Source organism: Chamaea fasciata, unplaced genomic scaffold (genome assembly GCF_029207755.1).
Source record: "Chamaea fasciata isolate MVZ Bird 193981 ecotype frontalis unplaced genomic scaffold, bChaFas1.0.hap1 SCAF_3, whole genome shotgun sequence".
NCBI lineage: Eukaryota > Metazoa > Chordata > Aves > Passeriformes > Sylviidae > Chamaea > Chamaea fasciata.
The window spans coordinates 19,114,848-19,136,441 of NW_027094088.1; the positions used below are offsets into that span (position 1 = coordinate 19,114,848).

At 39.9% G+C, this 21,594-nt stretch overlaps 1 long non-coding RNA gene across 4 annotated transcripts; it reads left to right on the plus strand.

Moving 5' to 3' along the window:
* Window positions 1-2,296: 2,296 nt before the first annotated feature.
* LOC136286552 (uncharacterized) lies at window positions 2,297-18,027 on the plus strand. Of its 4 annotated transcripts, none has more exons than XR_010719942.1 (5): window positions 2,297-2,477; window positions 3,117-3,305; window positions 5,354-6,008; window positions 17,010-17,086; window positions 17,177-18,027. It is a non-coding gene; the product is annotated as an uncharacterized lncRNA (long non-coding RNA). The 4 variants fall into 4 exon arrangements; XR_010719941.1 differs by having other exon boundaries at window positions 3,145-3,305; XR_010719940.1 differs by lacking the exon at window positions 3,117-3,305.
* The last annotated feature ends 3,567 nt before the right edge of the window (window positions 18,028-21,594 follow it).

Here is a 21,594-nt window from a genome sequence, read left to right on the forward strand (position 1 = left end):
ACGGTCTCATAAGATTAAACATAGTGTGAGTGGATTTGGTGTTTAACATTCAAAAGAGAAGGTAGAAGAGAGCTGTGAGAAGCCCTTTTAATGTAGAATGCTCTAAGAATGCTCCTTAAAAGAAAGATTAATTACAGTTTGCAGCTCATAATGCAGTGAACTTAACATGGGAGCTTGCCTATGTTAAGAAAATACATGGCTACCTTCTTAGGTGAGAGCTGGAGAAAAGCATTTCTTCATTTATTTAAGTTCAGTGTTTCAAAATAATTTTCTTAGGGGAATGTGTTTGTAAAGATTTCATCAGTCTATTTTTTTTCCAGAGCTACTAAACATATAGGGTAATTGGATGAGGAGTCAACATATTGTAGTCTGTGTTTTGAAGGCAATTTGCATAGGTTGTCAGAATGTGCCTTTCATTACTTCACTACTAGTTCTATAGAATAAACTATAACCAGGGGGAGTGTAATCATTGGGGCTATTCCTAGTCTCAGTCTGCTGTCTTGTGGTGCTTTCCTGACTCACTGAAAGATAGTGGGTGTCTTCATATTCAAGGGTCTGCTGAGTGTCTGAGTTGTCTCCTCTGTACCTCAAGCAGAGTAGTTCTGGCCAATATCCCAATATCCCAGAGTTACAAGTTCATCCCTTCAGAAGATATCTTGCTGTTAAAGAAAGTTCAAGAAGAAGCAAATGTGTTTCATCAGAGAGAACTTCAATCTATGAGAGTGGAGTGGCTCGGTTCAGGCTTTGACTTGCCCAGCATACTTCTTTGGTCATACAGAATTCTTCAAGCCCTGATGTATCAGAAAGAATGCTTGATCTATCAGGAAAAACCAAGAATAGCTTCTAAACTTGCTTCTCTGATTCCATATCAGACTGTGAGCACTAAATGATAAAATCTGTTTCTGCTTCCAAAGTCAAGGCTAGTAGCTCCTGAGAGCAGCTTGAAGAGCCACTCACAGGATACCACTATGGCACAGTGTGCTTGTGCTTGAGGAAGTGGTGGCCACAGAAATCAATAGACCCTGCAAAAACCACCAACTGGATTCTTTCTGTATGAAAAAGTTTCCGCAAGCAGTTAACCACTGTCCAACAGAAGCTGATGTTCTCCAAATTCAGAATGGCTGCCCATTGTGAATGTTTTCATTTTTGATATTTAGTTTTTAAGAGATGATTCTGACATAAAAATGGTAAAAGATAATCCCTGCTGCCAAAAGCAACCCAGCTTGCAACCATGTCCTTTTCATTTTTGGCAGAGAACATTTTGCAATCCAGCTGAAAAGCTGGAGTGTATTTGGATGTCTCTTTTCAACCATGGTTGGGCAGATTTTCATAAGGGAGACAGAGCTACAAAAAATGTTTTCTCTCCTGAATTTTAGGACTGTGCCCAAGAAAGTGCCAAATTCACATGGCTCTAGTTGTCTGTCCTGAAACATCCTAAAACTTTCTGACTTATATTCTTGAAAACTCAGGAAAATTGTGAATTCTCAACATTGTAGCTCTTCACCTGTTGCCCATGGAGACTGCTATGCTTTGAGAGAAAAGTGGAGAGCATTCCCAAGTCACTTGAGCATTTCAGCTGCAGACACATAACTCTTTAAGTTGATGGGTATTTTGGTATTTATTGTGCTAACAGCTTATATGTGGGGAGGTACAGTCTAAATGCAATTGTGAGTGTTAGCAATACAGAATACTATTTGCAAAGCAGACCCTGGATCATGTAAGGTCTTTTTATGCATGTGCTTGGATATGATTAATATGAATATTTTGAAAGTATTATGTTTTGAAAGTAAAAGACTTTGTAGTCTTTTACTACAAAGTTAGTTGTGCTTTTGTTGCACAATCTGCTTTCTTTAATATTTTTTTGAGGTCATTGCAAGTACTTTCCTTGGAAAGAACTTTATGTCTGTGTTGTCTTTCAAATTCTGAAAAGTTTTGTGCTACCCAGGTTGCACAGGATGGTATGTTCTTCACTTATTTTGGGGAGAAACATCAAATTTTAACTGACTTACTGATACCTCTATATTTCCAATGTGGATGTTTGAAGGGCAGCTGTGAATGTGGCTGCTTCAGATTCAGCATGAAAATTAAAAAGGAAAAAATCTGTCCTAATAGCTTTTGCTGGACAATCTGCTACTTATTTAGCTTGATGTTTGTGGGAAGACAAATAGAGATAGTGCTGAAGGCAATCTTGCCCCTGATACATTGCATCTGTGTTAATTACCAAAGAGTGGGAACAGCCTGGCCCTCACTGCTATGGGTGTGATAAAAAAAGTGAGGTAGCTGGTAAGGAGTTGGGGGTTTGTGGTTTGTTGGTTGTGCTGTGAGGATGAAGGGATAGATGGTTGTGTGAGGGATGGACAGGGTTAGGTGGCTGTGCTAGGGTCAGGGAGGACTGAGCTGGAACTGCAAAAGGAAGGGAGAAGGAGATAAAGAGCCAGGGCTGTGTGGAGCTGCCCATGGGAAGCCATGTAGAAAAGGTATGAGAGACTTTTAGATAACAAGGTGCTGATGTTTGAAGCTTTCTTTGGTGTCACTTGTACATCCTCTATCAGATGTTGACAAGTTAGCCTGATTTCCCAGCTAGAAGATGTAAGTAGTCTTGAATGAGGAGCACTGTTTGGAAGTTACACTTCTAAATATTTCTGTAGTGACTAGGATTTTTTTTTCAGTGATTTTCTTCTAGAGATGGAGTAATGAAATGTAGGCATGGTAAAATATTTAAGATTTCAGATGGCTTTTTATTTTGAGAAATGCTGAGTTTGGTGAGTCATGACAGGGATGATACTGACCTAAACAGGGTAGCTGACTACATTGCTGGGATGATACCTCAGGATCTTCACTAATCTCAAGATACATCACAATTCTCCCCAGCATGGGTTTGCCAGAAAACTTTGAGAACAATGCTGAGTCTTCCAGACTTTCAGCAGCTTATCTGCTGTAAGCACCCTTGCATGGCATTTCTGGAGGAAAGAGAATTTCTTGTAAGACCATACTGACCTTGACTTCTAGAAGTGCTTTTTGTTTGTCACACACTTTAAGTAGCTCTCCTCTGGATATCTGTGAGAAAATGGGGTGAGAGAGGAGAAAAAAATGGTGAATTGCTTTGCTTCTCATAGGTGAAATATTTTTTTTCTTTAAAAATAGAAGAAAGCAACATAGAAAAAGAGATGCTGGAAATTTCTATTAAAAAAAATTATATGGTTGAAATTTTATTTCATATTGGAATTGGATTGTCTTCAATGTATTTTCCAAGGAGTTCCAACTGTCTGTAAGCATAGAATGGCTGGGAAAAGTTAGATTACAAGGTACATCTATTTATTTTTGCTGTCTTTTATTAAACTGCATCCTTCAAATGTTAATGTAGACCAAGAAAAAGAACTATTTGCTGCACAAGTGATCATACTGGTTTGCTATTATGTTTGCACTGTCCTTTTATTACATTGCAAGGTAATACAGACATCCTGATTGTTGCTACTTCTTATGTCTGTAGCATGGTGTTCCTCTGCATGATTTACAACTTGAGGCTCAGGCATTCCAAGAGATGTGTAAAGATATTTTAATGGGGAAAAAAGTTAATTGCCAGCTCATTTATGAACATAGCTTTCCCCAGAAATATGATTGGATTGAGTAGAGTTCAGGAAACTGTGATTTTTTTTTTTTTTTTGTAGTTTTATAAGACAGTCGGGTGCAGCTGTGACAAGTTAAAGATTCAGTTCTCGTGACATTTGCATGAGAAGCTGAACGTAACTTCCTGACTTCTATAGCTTCTGTTCTTCAGGTTTATCTGCATTGCAGCTGAGTAATGTTATTCTGCATTGTCTAATGATGCCCGTACACTAACAAAGAGCTGCAAAGCAGTCATAGTAGAAGTAGGCTTTGGGTTTGCATTAGTCAGGTGGTGTGTAGCATCTTTTTTCTATTGTGCCAGTCTAAGCTGAGAGATGCAGTGCTTGATCTACCCTGCTCTTGTACTGAAGAACAAGTGTCACAATCCTTGTTGTTTGTCCTATAGGTAAAGAGACATACAGATCTGACTTGAGCAATAAGGGATAAATTCTGAATGTTAAGCTCAGCATTCCATGGTGCAAATTGGAAAGAGATGGAGAAAAAGTAATCAGTTTTTAATGGGAGGGTGATGCTTGTGGGAAGCTTCTCTAGAAACTTGAAAAAACATTGCTGTATGTGATCTTTCTGTTGGGGTTTGGAGAACTCAGGAGTATAGTAAGTGTGTGTGTGTATCTTAAAAGCATTTCTTCACAGTTTTGAGGTGAGGGAGTAGAAGAAAATAAAAGTAAAACAAATGGATGGAGTTATTTTGGAAGTGAGACATTTCTTATGGTATTTTTTCTGAGCAAGTGAAATATTTCTTCACATTTTTATGTTGAATTTGGAACAATTTGTATCTTCTTCATGCTTTTATTTTTCCATGACCTGTATTTATGATTGATATATATTTATATGTGATTGATTTTTCTTTTAATTTTATCAAGAGTATATTTAAAACATACTTCAGCAAAAATGGAAATAAAATCTTAAAGTATTTTATTCAGTTTGCTGGTTTTGTCCACATATGACTGTGCATACATACAAATGTAAAAGGTTAATGGATTATGTGGATTTTCCAATATCACACTGTATATTTTCAAGCATATTTTAAGTCTCAACAGATCTCTCACATTCTGTCCCAAAGCCATAGAGATGTCTTTGTCTAAAGATGTGTACACATTTATGGAGGGTGTGAAGTTTTTTGCAATTTCCTTGGAAACCCAACAATATTTACATCACCACAATTTTCTTATGCAATAAATATTTGCTGTTCAGCTGGCTGGGACATCCCTAATCTCTTCCTTTGAGCTGTATGCCTGGGATAGCCCAGATTTTTGAGCTGTCACATGCATGAACAAAGGGCCTGTTGGTTCTCTGTAAAACTGTGTAAATTTGTTTGTTTATTTCATGGAAATGCAAGCAAGAATTATCTGTGGTGCAATAAAAATTTTGTCAGGGGTGCTTATGAGAAACCAGGAATATTTTCCAGGCAGAATACTAAATCTATGGCTTTTCTTGCTGGTATTTCATATTTCCTTAAGAAGTCTTCCCAAGTCCTTCAAAGTTTCTTCCCCTCAGTTGCTGAGGGCTACTTCAGATCTTCACTCATGCAGTTTTTCTGCTTTTCGGAGTTAGTTCTTTGAAAAGATGTTGCTGGCATTTATAACAAACGATATCATCAAAGAATACAGTCAAACACATGCAGGAGGATATTCTGGTTCAGCTCACACAAGGTTGGTTGTGTGGGTTCAGAAGACCCTTTCAGGAGTGAGTGACCTAGGCTCTAAGAGTTTCTTTTCTGCCTTAGGATCCAGGCTGGATTGTCATGTATCTAAGAGCTCCAGAAGTTCATGGTGCTGCTGTGGCTGCTGGTTTGTCACTGTGTCAATATGTGTTACTGACCCCACAGTATAATCGTCTGGACTCAATTTCTTCATGATCTGTGGACCAGTGACAGGGCCTGAGAAAATGGCCGGGAGCTGTGTCAGGGGAGGTTGAGATTAGGCATTAGGAAAAGCTTCTTCACCTGGAGAGTGGTTGGGCACTGGAAGTGCACACAGCCTGACAGAGTTTATGGAGCATTTGGATAATGCCGGGAGGTGGACTTCAGTGATCCTTTTGTGGGTCTCTTTCAGCTCAGGATAATCTATGAGCACGTTATGCTCTGAAGAAAAAGGCAGCAAAATGTTTTCTGGAGGGAAAATATTTCGTTTTCTGAGACACAGAGGAGGAGATGGCAAAGTCCTGATCCCAGGGACTGCGGGATGCCACATACACACAGACACGAGATGGCATGCCCAAAGAGAAGGATGGGTTGGAAGCTCTGCCAAGGCCGGCAGGATGAGCCCGAGCGGCCGCGGGAGGGCGGCAGAACCTCAAGAACGGAGACACCCCGCTGGAAAACAAGTCCGGCAACAGGAGCTACTCGCAGGGGTCGGTCCGTCCCACAGACAAAACAGGAGGTAAGTTCAAATTCGGTTCGCTTTTGCTCTGATTTCCATGGGTCATTCTTTAATTATGTCCGTTCGGATTAGACTGTAAGGTCCTTGGGGTAGGGACTTGCTAAATGATGTATTGCTAGGCACACCTGTGGCACTCTGCAATTAATTAACTGCTGTAATTATTGTGCTTGTAAAGCACCCTCACTTGACATTACTATGAGACAGTTACTGTCTGTATCTAATGTGACTGTAAGCCGGACTAGGACCTTGAATCAAAAACTGGAGGAGGCTAAGCCCTTGCTGACTAACGTGGTTTATTGCTTTGAAACATTTGTAGAAGGCAACCAAAACGTTACCCATTTATGCTTTTCCTTCAAATACTTCCTGGACAAGAATGACCAAACTGCCTGAGGACTAATGCTTCTCAACTGAGAGATTTGGGAGAACCAGATTCTAACCAGGTTCTATGGGTTAGAACTACATATTAAAACCAGAAAGAAGTGCATTAGCAAGGGCTCTTGTGAGATCTTGGCAAGTTTCTAATCTCTTTCACCATCTTTTAAGCTGCTTATCAAGAGTGGGTGAGGTGTCTAGGGGCATGGCCTTCTGCAGATGCTGACCTTCATATACTGTCATGATTCACAGTGGAAGCTGTGAGCAATCTCTCTCACCCAATTCTAGAAGAGCTGCTTGGAATGTTCTCTATCTGCTTCCCTGGCACTCAGAGTGATGCCCTCCTCCTGTTCAAATGTGTCATTTTTGCGCCACGGCAGTCTTGAACTCTTGCAGGGGGGATAGCAGGGCACTGTTGGTTGGTGAAGGTGGCTGTCAACAGCGGAAATGTTCAAAAGTAAATTTACAGTAAGAACGTGAGTGGATTAACATTGCAGAAAACCAACACAGGCACGTGCGTGCTTGTGTGTGTGAAGCTTCATCCCATGGTTTCAGGGAAAGGGTGGTGTTTACTTCAGAAAGCACACTGGTGCTAGCAGGAGCTGGCCTGGCTGCATCAGGCCTGCAGTTAAGAGCTTGAAAGTAGCACCTAAAGCAGTGGTCAGACTTTCTATCTGAAAGGGGTTATTTGGAACTGTGTGGGTTATTTCCTTTCTTTATCTCCAGTGGAAAAAGCAACACCTCAACAGGCCCCTAAAAGGAGGAAACAGCCCAGGTGATCATTTTTGCAGCTGAATACCTCAACTGCTTAACTACAGGATCAGGCTCCTTCTTTCTCTCATGAGTTTTACCTTCTTGGTTATCCACTGAGGTACCTTCAAAAGGGGAATAGACTGGGATCACATCTGGTTTATTAATACTCTGTGCTGAGGTGGAACCTGGGAGAGGGGATGCCATGGATTTGCCCCCCTCTTGGGTTGTGGGGTTCCTAGGCCTGTGCCTTAGTGCCCTTTTCCCATCTGGGGCTTGGCATGGGCATTTTATGCACCACAGGTCAGCCAGAAGATTTATTCTGGCACCAAAGAGACTGCGCCCTACACTTTACCTCAGATGCTACATCTCATCAGTGATCTTGCATCTAAATGATGCCCTACTGATAATTTTGGGCTGAAGAGGTCATGCATATGTATAAGTGTGTGTGGGTATGGGTGTATGTGCATTGATACAGAAAGATCAGTGAGCCTGTGGTGTCCCATTGATACCAGACAGGTTTTGTCACGTGGATGTGCTTAAGCTTTTCAGCTCTCCTGAGAGGTAGGTTGGTGTTACTCCCAGTTAAAAAATGAGGGCTTATTGACTTTCTCCAAAAGGTTCCAGCAGAGCACAACTATGCAGAGAACAGAGCTGTGTGCTGTCCTCAGGCTGTGCTGCCCCACTTTGTTATCCCCTCTGTGTAAAGGCCAGAGGCCAAGCTCTGCAGCTCTCCCAAGCACATTGAACTCAACAGCATCAAGCACTTAGGAGAGCACAATTTGGTCCTAAGTATGCAAAAGATTTAAACGGGTGGTTTGCCACACCAAGACTAGAGGGGGACTTCTGAAAAATAACAAAAGGTTGTGAAATTGCTGAAGGATTAAGTTGTTTGAATCATTGTTCCAGCTTTATTAAAAAAAGGGTATAAATTCATTTCAGTTCTTGGTGGATCTCAAGCTGCCAATTTCTGAGCTTTCACAGTCTTTGATGTGAATCCAACTTTCTATGATGTAAATGGATTATTTTTTTCCTTAATTCTGAAGAGGCCATTTCCCTCCTAGCCCCCTCCAGTAAAACGTCGCAACAATCAGATTCAAACTAAACACTCATTTTTGGCTTGTTGTGGACATTAACCCACTCTCTGCAGTGGTTTATTTATCATATGCTGCTTTTGAGACTTGAGTATAAGGAGAAGATACCAGTGGTAAACCACTATTTTAAATAACAGTGATCCTAAACCACACAATGGACCTTGCAGTCCAGTTCCAAACTGCATACATAAAGAACAGTTAATCCACCCTTTAAATACATGCAACTTTGGGGTGGAATATGGCAGCTTTTTAGCATACAGAGCAGCAAAAAACAATTTGGACTGCAGCATGAAGAATAGTTTATCCAACAAAAATCAAAAGGGAAATGTACATAGGAAGAATGCAATTATGTACCTGGACTTAATCCAAGACACATGAGCTGACATTTCTGATCTTGTTGAAACAGCCCCAGCACCCTTAAATCAGGGCAAACAGTCAAGACTATGGCACCTTGTGCAGTGGCAGAGACTTCCAGTGGTACCAGGGTCCTTCCCATGGATGTGGATAAGCTGGATCACTGCAGGTTCAGAGGAAGACTTCTATCTACTGAATTATTAGTGTTATAGCCTGTACACTTCTATCATAGTAATATTTCTGGCAAGACAAATACACCAGATGAAAATTGCTAAAATCATTTCTCAGATGAGTGTGGCTTATTTAGATATTGTTGTATATCTGGGACCAAAGATAATACAGCCTTTAACAAAGAGTTTCAGTAACAAGCTTTGTATTTTCTCTGTTTTGCATTGGTTGTACTTCCTTATGGGGCATCCAGCACCTTTTAAATTACAGTGGTAACCGATGTCCTGAAGGGTCCGGTGAGGCATCCAGGAGCAGGGAGATGCAGAAAGCTTTCTATGGGCACTAAGGAAGACTGACCCTTCTGTGGCAGGGCTATGGGGGCATGGACACACATCCCTTTTGGTAACTGTCACATGCTACTTTATACCATGGGCAGAAGCTTGGCTGTTGTCCTAAAGAGTGGTTTAATTTCACAGTGTACCAGACTCCTACATGTGAAATGCTTAGAACACACCATCTCCTTTGCCTTGCATAGCTCTAAGCTTGTCCTATCATGTCAGAGATGTGGAAAATTTGGGGGAATGCTCCCCCAGCTTCTCCAGTATGAGCTTTCTTGCAGGTGTGCTGAGGATCATCTGGTGCTGCTCTGGCAGGTTTTATTTTTATTCTCTTCTGTTCTGTGAGCAGCATCTTTAGGTCTTCTGTATTAATCGTAGTGTTCCTCTCAGAAGAAAAACAGTGGTTTGTAAATTTGGGTGTTTAGCTCTTATAAATGCCTTATCAGAAGGTTTTAATGAGCAATCAAATCTCATTACTTAAAACTCACTAGTGATTCTTTGATTGTTTTACTCTTCCTTAGGTGAATACAGTACACAGACTGTGAAACCAATACTGCTGCAATAAATACATGCCGAATTTCAGGGATGGCTATGAATTACTTGTAAGGACGATGTTTTCTTTGAGTAGACATTTAATGAAAGAGCTCAGAAGTTGAACAGATAGGCTCAGAGTATGCAAATTAATTCTAACTTTTACAGACAATTGAAATCTGAAATTTTGTGTTGAATATGTGTTCAGCAGTTGCTTACATGATGTTTTCCTTCTACGAAAAAAGTTGTTTAATCTAGCATCCAGTATGCGCTAGATGGCACTATTTTATAGCATGTGGAGCTGTCATTTGTACTGCAACTGAGTTTATTTCTCAGCAGGGAAAGTCAGCGCTTGGATAGTTGCTACATTTGAAATACTGATAAACAAAGTATCTTTCACAGGATCGGATTGCTGTTCTTTAATATACATATTGGCTCAAAACAAAATACTGAAACAACACTTGGTTAGGGATTTTGGCCTGGAATCTGGAAACGAGCTCCATAGCTAAAGCTTTAAATTACAATGAAACCAAAATCAGCTAACATTTTTAGGAGACTTACTCAGGCTTTGAATCCTTGCAAGCCTCCTTAGTCCCTTGTCTGAGCAGTCCTGGAAAACATGCAGGAGCATAACACCAGAGACAAGGGAACCTCTTAGACATGCATACAGTACCCTGCTTACACCCGGACACTGGCTCATTATCATCACCAGACTCTGGATTTGGCCTAAAATATATGGCATTAACATGTCCTGCCTGACTACGTAACTTCATCACTCTCATCTGTAAAATGAGGATTTCTCCTTTTCCCCCTCTTATTGGATTAGGCTGTAAATCACAGCTATGCTCAAGTTTCCCTGTTTTTGGCTGGGGCCTCAAGGCTGCTATTACTATGAATAATGCTATGTCTTCATAATGTATTATGGTCCCAAAATAGCAATGAGCTATATAGGAAACTGTGTCCCAGGATAATACCAGTATGGTTTTTACAGTCCAAGTGGATATTAATTTGAATAATATTAAGGTTCCCCTTGCAGAATAGCAGACACCAGTTGTTTAAATTTAGGTGTTACACTCTATACATCTGAACCCAGAATGACTCTGAGTTCTCATTATTCTGTTGCACACACTTACTGCTAATGTCACTTATGGGACTGTGAGAGGATGAGAGTGAGTTCCAGCTATTTGATTTTTTTTTTTCCCCTGTGACACAAAAGAGCTTTTTGTGGCTCTGGTTTGTCAGGTCACATTAATTTGCCATCCTTCTAAGGCTTGAAACTGGCAGCCCAAAAGTGATGGACAAAGGCAGTTAACCCAGTGAGCCACCAAAGCACACTTCAGAGCCAACAAGCATTTCTGAGGACACCAAGGTCCTGTCTTCCCTCTCACAAAAGCACTGCAGCCAGGCTTTGTTCACTAGGTGGCACAAATGCATAAGGGATTGATTTAGAAAAGTTTTCCCCGCAGTTTTACTGTTGCTGTTGTAAGTGTTTCCAGGGTAATTTTGAACATGTTTCAAGAGTGATTTAGGCTCTAAAGTTCATTTCTGAAGAAAGACCGATAGTGATATGTTCACTGGGGAGAAGCCAGTGCAGAGTCTTAGTCAGTTGAGGCTTGCTTCTCTCAGCTGCATTCGTGTCCTTCATGATGAACTGGTTGTATCAACATCTCCCCTTCCCTTCTTTGTCTTCGCTCAGATCACAGAACCAGCAGAAGAAAAAAATTTACTAGATTAGCACTGGCCTAATGATATCAATGCACTTTTTTTTTTTTTTTTTTTAATTGGAGAAGAAAATATTTGCAGAAAAAAATTTAATACTGAAAAAATTCCCATCATGGAGGAAAGAATATAAAGAAAGACCCTAACTGAATAGCAAGAACAGTATAGACTGGCCAATGTTAATGGAAATACCAGTAGATGAAAGAAATGGTAGCCATATCCTTCCTCAACTGAGGTTTGTCTGAATGGAGGGAGCAGAGGCAGAGCCAGTGGTGCAGCAGTGGGAGCTGATCTATCTCCCTGGTATCCACCAGCCACACAGCTTCCCTCACAGCTGGAAGCATTAGACTGGGCATGTGAGCTTCTAAGACAAACTGAGGTTCCTTTTCTGGCTTGTCAATACAGGTGTGCTTCATACGTGTGCTTTTACAAAGTGCTGGCATAAATCCTAAAAGGTCTGTGTGCTCTACTTCTTTCTCTAAGGATCTATTTTACTGCTTTTACATAGAACATATGAAGCATATATATATATTTCTGTTAAGGGATAATCATCTCCTGGGTTTCTCTCTCTATTTTCACTTTTTAACCCTGAAGATAATAGAAATTATGTGATTTCAGACTCCAGGGTGAGTACAAGACCCACCAACTCGTGGGGTTTGTGCTGTGCATCAGGAGGGAGCAGGCAGTGGCAGAAAGCCACTGCAACCATTATAACGCAAGTGGAATACTGAAGGTAGGGAAGGCTCAGGCTTTGAAAACGAGTAACTTAAACATTTTTTTTCCAAACATCTGTAAATTATTAGTCTGATTTATTTTGAATTAAAAATAATTTTTAGCAGACTGACAGCTTTTTAGCAGACTGACAGCTATTAGACTTTTCAGATGTTTGAATTTCATTCTGCTCCATTGCCTTTGATGTTGGAGAAAGGTTCCCCTGCTCATCAGGTATGCTTAGGTCCTCTACCAATGAGTGAAGTTCTGTTCTTCATCTGTGTACCCCACAATCAAATCCTTGAGGCTGTCTACTACCCCTGTTGAAACTCTGGTACCGTTTTCAGTCCTGTTGGAAACAGCATTACGCTCACTTCCTAGGCCAGCCAGGTGTAGCAGTGTCTTGGTTTAAAGTGGTGTTGCCAAACACTGTAACAAATATGGGATGTCAATGTCTCTGCATGGAGAAAGCCAACATAAAAGAATTCAAGGCTTAAAGCACCTCTTTCTTCACTCTTTCCTCTTCACTGTTGTCACTTTGCTTTTGTTACAGTGGCTATTGTTTGTTCAGTGAAATTACTCATTCTCTCTTTATGGAAATAAAAAACTCATCTTGTATAAGCACTTTTACCCCTAGTTTCAAAAAGAGTCATGGAAAAAAGAAAATGTATTAAATTATGTTTCTGTCATTCATTTTGGTATCCAGGATAGACTGGAGTTCAAACAAAAGCCTGTGATTCTGATCTTGGTGCTCTGACAACTGGAATAGGTGGATTTGATATTTGTCTTTTCATCTGCAGCTGAGTAAGGACTTCCAGGTAGTTCAGATCTGTGCCTTGTCAGGATCTTTCTGGAAGGTGCATCTAACACTTAAACTCGGTAAAAAATTAAATCTAAATTTAAACAGACTCATTTCCACCCAAAATCATGTAAGGTTAAAGAAGAGTTAAGTGTTTTTACAGATGATAATGTTCAGCATCTGATGATCTACCTACACATAAAAATTGAATAGTTTGATACGGTTGCATTTTCTTTGTTTTCAAGGCCACACCATAGGATTTAATATTATTTTATTCTATGAAATTTTTCCTTGGCAAATCTTTTAAGTTTGCTCTAAAGCAGTAAGCAAACTCAGCAGACCTCTTGGATGAACAAGGTATTTTGATGGGCCCCAGAACTGACTCATCATGAATAAAAATCTGACCACCCTACAATTGAACCCGATATGGATTGTGGCAATGACACCATAGTGTGTTTCTCTTTTATGGTTCCTCCTATTATTATCTTCTTAGTATTTATGGCAAAAAAGGGTTTTCTGTTGCTCATAGCCAGCAGATAGCAAACACATCTCCTAGTACATGACTTGACCTCTGAATGGTGTTAAGTTTGGACAATATAGGAACAAGATAAATTAATGGTTCTAGCTTCCGGCCTCCATTCTGCAGACTTCCCTAGGTGCTTGAACTTGTAAATAATATGGGCACTGCACATACTGTTCATCAGGAATAATATGATGAGCATCTTGCTGTGTCTGGGGAAGCAAGAGAGAAAAAAATTTCCCTCCATCTGTGCCCATCTCATCTGAATACTTGATGAAATATACACTGACGGATTCCTGAGCAATCCTCCAAGGCAATGGGTATCCCAATGCTTTCTCAGACTTCTCCCTGTTCTCTGTTGTTGTGACAGATCCTAAGCCATAGAACTAACAAAATACTTCTACCTAATACAAATATAACAAGCCCAGGATAAACCCTATGTAAATCCATGCAAAAAATCTAGTGAAAGAAATGTGCAAACAGAGGGTCATGTTTAATCTGTACAATGTTTTGGGAGTCCTGAACTTTGAGAGATTCTGAAAAATTGCTTTTCATGAAAAGTGTTTAATGACTAGATTAAAAAAAAATGCTTTGGAAACCCTTGTCCAGGCTGAAAATTTTAGGCCTGAATAACTTTAAGTCACCTCCTTAGTACAGAAGTTGGACTGAATATTTTGCAGTGTCATTTCCATTTCTGCTGTTCCCCCACTGCAAGGTATTTCAGTAGCTTTTTCTTGTACCTTTCTACTGTCACTGTTTTGTTTTATTTTTTTTTCACCCTTTCTCTCCTCTGACCTTTCTGGAATCTCAGAATTTCAGAGTTTGACTTATGCACAGTTGTGGGTGAAATGTCGTATGGATGTGAAGCAGATAATGCAGCTCTATAAGCTACCAACTGCTTAATGAAACCATACCTTTGCAGTAACTGGTGGAGGAAAAACACCTCATTAAATCAGAGGGAATCCAATAAGTTTCTCAGGGAGCATGAGTGACTTTCCCACATCTTAAGCAGCTGGCTCTTCCTTCCTCTCATCCTCCCAATGAGCCATTCCCCAGTAATAGTCTCACTGGCCTCTGAGGCACTGACAAGATCGTATAACTTTTAGGGAAGCTCATGGTAGTTGCTGCAAACTTCTTCTTCCAGTTTAACTAATGGCTTGTGAAGTTGGAAATCCATGTCTTGAGTGGGATGGATTTTGTTTGGAAATTGATTCCAGTAGATAAGTCTTTTAAAAAAGTGCCTAGAGATCAGACATGTCTAGGGAAACCTATTTAAAATGAAGCTCATCTTAACATTCAAAGTCAACAGGGAGATGTGAGAAAGAATCCTTAGAGAATAGAAAGACTCATGTATATTAAACTATGTGTGCACAGTCATGCTGAATGATTTTCAAAGCCTTCTTCTTCTGTTTTTTTTTTTTTTTTTCGTTATACATCATTCTTTGAGCTGTCTTTGCAAGCTGTATTTCCCATGGCCAAGAAAGAGGACACAGGGCTACCCTATAATGGGAATCCCAGAGGAAAAGGTCAGTCATTCTCAGCCCACAAAAGAGGACTTATCAATCAGTTGTCAGACCATGAAGCCAGAGCATCCAATGTTAAAGAAGACTGAAATAGATCACCATAAACACCTCACAGCTCTTCTGTAGCAAGTGCAAGGAGGGTATGGAAGGAATGAGTGAACTGTTCCTTCAGGTCTGGTAGAAAGTGTCATCATTCATAAACCTTTTGATAAACTGCCTTGTAGTTTTGGCAAAAATAGTACACCAAGACAACAGTCTGCAGGGCTGGGAATTTCAGATCACTGAAGGGAGGGGATGCCTGGAGGCAGTGCAAAATAAGGAATGCAGCTAAAAGGTTTTAGAAGAGCTATCCTTAGTCTCCTCTGTGCTGTTAATTATTTAAATAACTGCTTTTCTGGTAGCTGCTTTTTTTTCCACCTGTGTGTTCACAATCTCACTACCAGTTGCACAAATTGAAAAGTGTCTGGGAATTTAGACATAAATCTGTAGTTGGGGACGGAAATTCCCAGGAGGTATTGGTGCACCAAAACTAGTGCACAGTATGCAGGGCTTTCATACAAGATGGGTAACTCAAATTGAAGATGCAAACAGTAATGTGAATAATTAACTCTGGGGAAGTTCACATCTGTATCTGAAATGTTCCAGCTGCCCTCTCCATGTGTGCAAAAGGCTGAACCGTAGTGCTGGGTCCAAGGAGACATATTCTGGGAAAATTCAAGGCAACATATAATCTTCCTTACTGGCAACCATCTCCTTAAAGAGGGAAAAAAAAGCCGATGTGAACTCTAGGAGCATTATGGACATTTTTGATTTTAATATGGACTCTATGTGTACAGTTCTTTTTAAAGAAAATAATTAGAGTGGAGGGAAATGCTAAATTTAGGTCAGGGGGAGTCTTAAAATCCAGTTAGGTAGGTATTGTAATATGTGTTGCTCTGTTAAGGGCAGTTGGCCCTAAATTTGTTTTATATATGTATTTATTTATTTTTATATATATATTTAGAACGAAGGGCTGTTGGCTGAAGCCAGACCTTGCATGACTTGACTCAGGATGCCATTTCTCAGGTTCATTAGGGATTATTTTATTCTTGTAACACCTAATATTAATTTGAATTTAGACAGCAAATAGAAAGCTGATGCAGGCTGAGATTCTGGTCTCATTTTGTTGAAGTATCTGTTAAGGGTCAAAGTAAAGGCGTTTGGGTTAATCCAGAGATGAACTTAGGATGTTGCCAGTCTTGAATCTGGACACACGTTTAAAGCTGAAGTTTGAGGTGGGTGGAGGGCTACTTGGACCATTATAAATATTTCAAGATGATGAATAAACAAAGAATAGATATTTTGATTTAATTCCATTTCTGTTATCAGCTGCCAATTCTTTACAGTCCCCACCCTAACTTTTAAGGCTAAAGCCAGACTGCAGAACTGTTGTAAATCTTCTCCTGAAACACTCAGCTCTGACAATTATTAGACTGAATCAGTTTGCTCTGTTCAGCCACACCATCCTCTCTGGCTACAGCTGAAAGTGTTCACTAGTCACTGCTCATTCAGGTAACATATTTGATTTGTTTTTGAAGTGAACGCCACACCTGACTGCCTCTTAGTAGGCATTACACTGCACAGGAGCATTTGATGAAGAGGAATATCCACTTGAGGACCACGTTGTGCTGAGATGTACTTCTTGCTCATCTCCAGTGCTGTTTTGGGATGATCAACCGCGGCCATCTTGTCACAGAAACCTCTGTAGTGTTTCTTATCAACATTGTCCCTGCCTAAGGCATTAGTAAAATTTTAGGCAGAATTCTTTCTAGTAAACCATCCGTGTGCCCTGGAGAGGAGCCCGACCCAAAAATCAAAATAGAAAGAGATAAAAAGAGGGAGAGAGAAAGGATAGCTAGGAAATGGGGAATACAAAAAGTTTTCACAAGTGTTTTGGATTTCTGGGCTGTATCTTCAAGCATGTGTCTGTTGACTTGCAGGCAGACAGAATCAGCCAGATGTGAACTGGGAGTTGTATGGCTGTGTTAGGGCAGTGCTGAACCTGGGTAGACTGAGGCTGGCTCTCAGCAGGGCTTGTCTTCACTGCTGGGCTAACCATGATGGTGTGATTTCACATTTGTAGTTGTCAGACTTGGAGAGCACAAGCAGAGTCACCTCAGTTCAGCCGAGAAAACAAAATGCAGATATGCCTTTGTGCTGGTAAGAGATTCTGGTAATCTTTCTTTCACTGTCAGTGCTGAATTTATAGCCTGATCATACATTAACACAGCTTCTCTTTGTTTCATCCAGAGCCTGTGTGAAGACCATCCATGAGCAAAAGGTAGCATTGTACTCAAAATGGTGTCCTTTGTCCTGTAGAAAGAAAACACACCTTGTCTGTAATGTCAAATATTATTTGTGGAACTGAATTGCTACAGATAATTATTGAATAATGAGGAGAAAAGAAAAATGGAGAGTATTTCTGGAAAACACTTCAATAATTATATGGTTAAAATTGCTGTATGCACACTCCTTTACATATAGCCTTTCTCTGCTGTTATGCACAATCTTCCCCTGCCCTTTGGCTCACTGGCTTCAGTCTAGAAGAGGAGTTACTGTGTCATTAATCTCCTACATCCTACACAGGTAGAGCTATGCAGGTGGTGTTGAAGGTCTTTCCCTCTTTCTCTAGTGTACATTTGGGAGCATTTTCAGTTTACTTTTTCTTCTACCATGCTTTCACACTTCGGTTTTTTCATTAATCTGCATCTCCACCTTACACCCAAATATGCTGTTTGTAGTGTCTACCTTTATTAGAATCTCGCTTTTGTTCACTTTATTCACCTGAATAGCAGTTTCACACATTCTTTGAGTCTGATTAGTGAGATAGTTGCATCCCCAGAGCCTCCAACGCTGTCTCATGCTCTCTATCTGGCCATGCAATGTCTGTACTCCTCTCCACTGTAACCTGCATTCTCACTCTCAAGCCTTCTGCTGTCACACCTTGCCTTTACACCTAAATTATTTTGTTGTTCTAGATGATTTAATTCTACTTCATTCATTTGTACCAATGAGCTGCTTGTTACAGCTGACTCCATAAAAATGATGGCTGTACAACAAAATTAACCAAAGACAAGGAAATAAAATAGACAAAGCAATTACCACATGGTCATTAAAAATTACTTTTACAAGGGGATAAACCTAAAAAAAAATTGCTCTAGGCAAACTAAGATGAGTCCAGACAAGGCTTGCAGAGTTAGTAGTAAGCTGTGGTCTGTTACTAGCCATAGCAACCCTGTATTTACTCTTGGACAGGAGTAAAAGGTGACTGGTAGTACCTCTGACTGCACTTTTAAGACCTTTGTCCAGCTTTGATGAAGCAGAAACTTGAGTTACCTGATGCTGACTTCTCTGCTGTTTTCTGCGAGGTCCCTGCTTTTCCAGGAGAATCCTCCAGCACTCCATAACCTCATGGGCTATGAGGCATGTGGTGGTACTGCCCACTGTTGCGACTTAGGGGAATATGTGAATTCAGATTTTCCTGTTCCAAAATACTCAAGTCTTGTGAACAGTAATGAATCAATTGACATTTGCTGTTAGCACCAAAAGGCTTCTTGCAAACTCCTCATTCTGCAGGTTAAAGTACATTTTTCAGACACAGGCACACATATAATAAAGCACTGAAGAATTGCATCCAGATTGTGTACAGATCTGTGGATGTTCAGGAACCAGATTTTCCATCTGTAGCTACATATTAGTACATAATGTAGGGAAATAACAGGATCTGTGTGGAGGTGGGCTTCTATTTTATTTGATTAGTCTATTCTTTTATTTTTCAGATGTTTTGAGACCCTTAATTAGTTTGCACAATTCCTAGGAAATATTCCACTTGCACAAGGAAAGGATAGCATGTGGTAGCTTCTGCATGCTCCGGTTGGGCAGCCAGCACTTTTCTCCTTTTTCTTGTTTCTTTCTCAGGTGTGTGGCTATTTTTCATATCCAGGACAGTTCCATTTCTCTGCTCAGTCAGGCACTCAACCATTTTGCCTAATTATATCTGATGTTTTACTCATAGTATAATGCTCTTCTTCAGAGGAAATGAAAAACAGATTGTCTCCTTGGCAGCAAAGAATAACAAATGTGCTGCGCTGACTAGCTGCTAGATGAAAAAGGGACACAATCTGCCTCTTTGCCAACCAGTGCTAAAGACACTGAGAGACAGGAGACTGCTCTGAGAACAACTCCCTGCTTCCTTGATGTCTAAAAGTGCTCTGAAGAAAAGGTTACTTTGCAGAGATGAAATTGTGGATATCTGATTTGGCAGAAGGTATTGAAAAATTTCTGGTAGAATTTTAAAATTTGTTTCAGTGAAGTTCCATTAAAAGAAATAATAATTGTGATCATAAATTGCTCTGCTTCAATAAGGTTGAAAGACATTTCCTTATCTGGACATACATTTTTATTCTGGATTTTTTTTTTTTTTGTGAGTAAAATTTGATTTCTGTATTTGGCTTCTTGCCTTCAAAAAAGAATTAATCTTTCCCTCCGAAGGCAAGTATATGTATATAGGTTAATTAAAATATATTTTAAAATAAAATTACATATTTTGGCTTTCAGAACAGGATATTTTAGTGAACCTTTTTGCTTCCCAGAAATATTGTAGATTTTGTCTTCTTTAGTGATGGGGACAATCCTCCTGCCCTTCTGAAATGAAACTCTTGAATTTGGAAAGTTTTGGGATTGTAACTATACCTATGCCATCTATACCTGTTATTTACACATTTCAAAAGTTATTTCATATTTCTCTGATTCATTTTGCCAAGAAGATTTTTATTAAGAATGTGCATTAAAGTAGGCAATTTTTTCTGTTATTTTCTTCTCCCAGTGTTACCTAATTCCAGTGAGAAGCGTGAAATGTGAAACTCATGATGGCTGCATGTTCTGCTGGTTATGTTGCTTAAGCAGAAAGTTTTCATGTGATTTGTCATACAGTTCTGCTCACAGCAGGCTCTGTTTGACACCTTCACAGCACATGTTAGGAATCGCATATCATATTTTAAAGAATATACAATGAGAGCTTGTAGTGGGCAAGCCCAAACAAAAGATCCTGTGAAATTAGCCTAGTTACCCAGGAGAGGTGGTTGCTTTCTGTTCAATCCCATTCCATATTATTTCTCACTTTTGAAGTCACTGCAATGCTGCTGAGTCTCAATAATATGTAGTTTTTATTCAATCTGCAATAGTTTTTTCCAAGTTTTGTTTCTTTGTGTTAACCATCTTGCCTAATTTATTTTACCTGCTCTGCCAACTCACTACTCAAGACTGGATTATTCATGTCTATCTAATTTTCCCATCTGGTCTCCTAACCACAAATGTCTGCTTTTAAAATTTCCCTTTTAATTGACTAGTGAGCCACTTCATTAGTGCATTTGTGCAGATAGACTTCTGCTTTTTCACTGAAGGCTGGGTGTGGCACTATCTTGCACCTTTCCCTTACACAGACAAATTCTACCCTTTTATCATCACCTTATAGCACCGTGCAAATGAGAGGCTCATAAAAATTGTCTATCCTTCCCCTGCCAGCCAGAAAGTATTGTCAAATACGTCTTATTCATGTTGCTCTTATCAGTCAGAGAGGCTCAGTCTCCAATTAGATGAATTTCAGCTTTGAGTTATCATTACTACTCAGTCTTATTAGAAATATGAGGCAGAAATGTGTTTTTGTACGTACAAGAAAATACTGGGTTATTGTATGGAAGTGGCCCCTCTGACCTGGAACATCTCCTCAAGACAAGTACTGATGAAAATGCCCTGGGACTGTCAGCATCACTTCTGAGAGCTGGACACCAAAGTGCATCATGGAAAGATAAAGTTTAGCTTAAACTATGTCCTGGAGGAGAATGGACAGCTATGACTCTATAGCCCTTAAGGGGCTGGGACAGTAACTCAGAATCAAAATATTTTTTGTTCCTAATGGTTTTATTGAAAAGTTATTGCCTATGTCTTTCTTTCTCATTTTCTGCCTGCTCTCCTGATGGTGTTACCACTTTGGAGAATGAACAGATTGCTTTTTCAGAGTAAGGAGCTTGTATTTTCATCTCTTCCTATCTTCTGGCTTTTCCAGGTGAGTTGCCAAGTTATGCCAAAGCTGTATTCCCTCTCCAGCTTCTGTATTCCCTCTCCAGCTCTTGAACAGCAGGACCCAGTCCAACACTGAAAGGCACATAGAGTCTCCACCACCAGATGAACGGGTCAGTACAGAGACCTGCCAGGACAGAGATAGGTTTTGCCACTTTTCCATACCATGTTATAGGTAAGGAGAACAGTGTCCCGTAATGCTGGAGGGAGTAGCTAATTTGTGGAAAGTAAAACATTGATTAGACATAGTTTTTATAGGGTAAAGATTGTATCCTATAAGCAGATCACTTCTCCTCCACAAGATCTGCTCTAAGACCAGCTAGGGACAACTGGTGAGACTTTCCAACTGTAAACAAAGGATATGGAAATGGAGTGAAAAGGAGGATACTGACAATGAAGTCTTAATTACAAGTGAGTAAAGCATATGACCTTTCAGACTTTTTTGTGTGTGCTTACAGTTATTAACTTTGTTTGAAAGTACAGCAGTAGGGACTCATTCTTAAGTTCTACTTCAGCTTTCCTTTTGTCTTATTTTTTCTGTGTTACCTTTGAAGTTATTTTTTTAATGCAGATAATCCATTTTAGAAAAC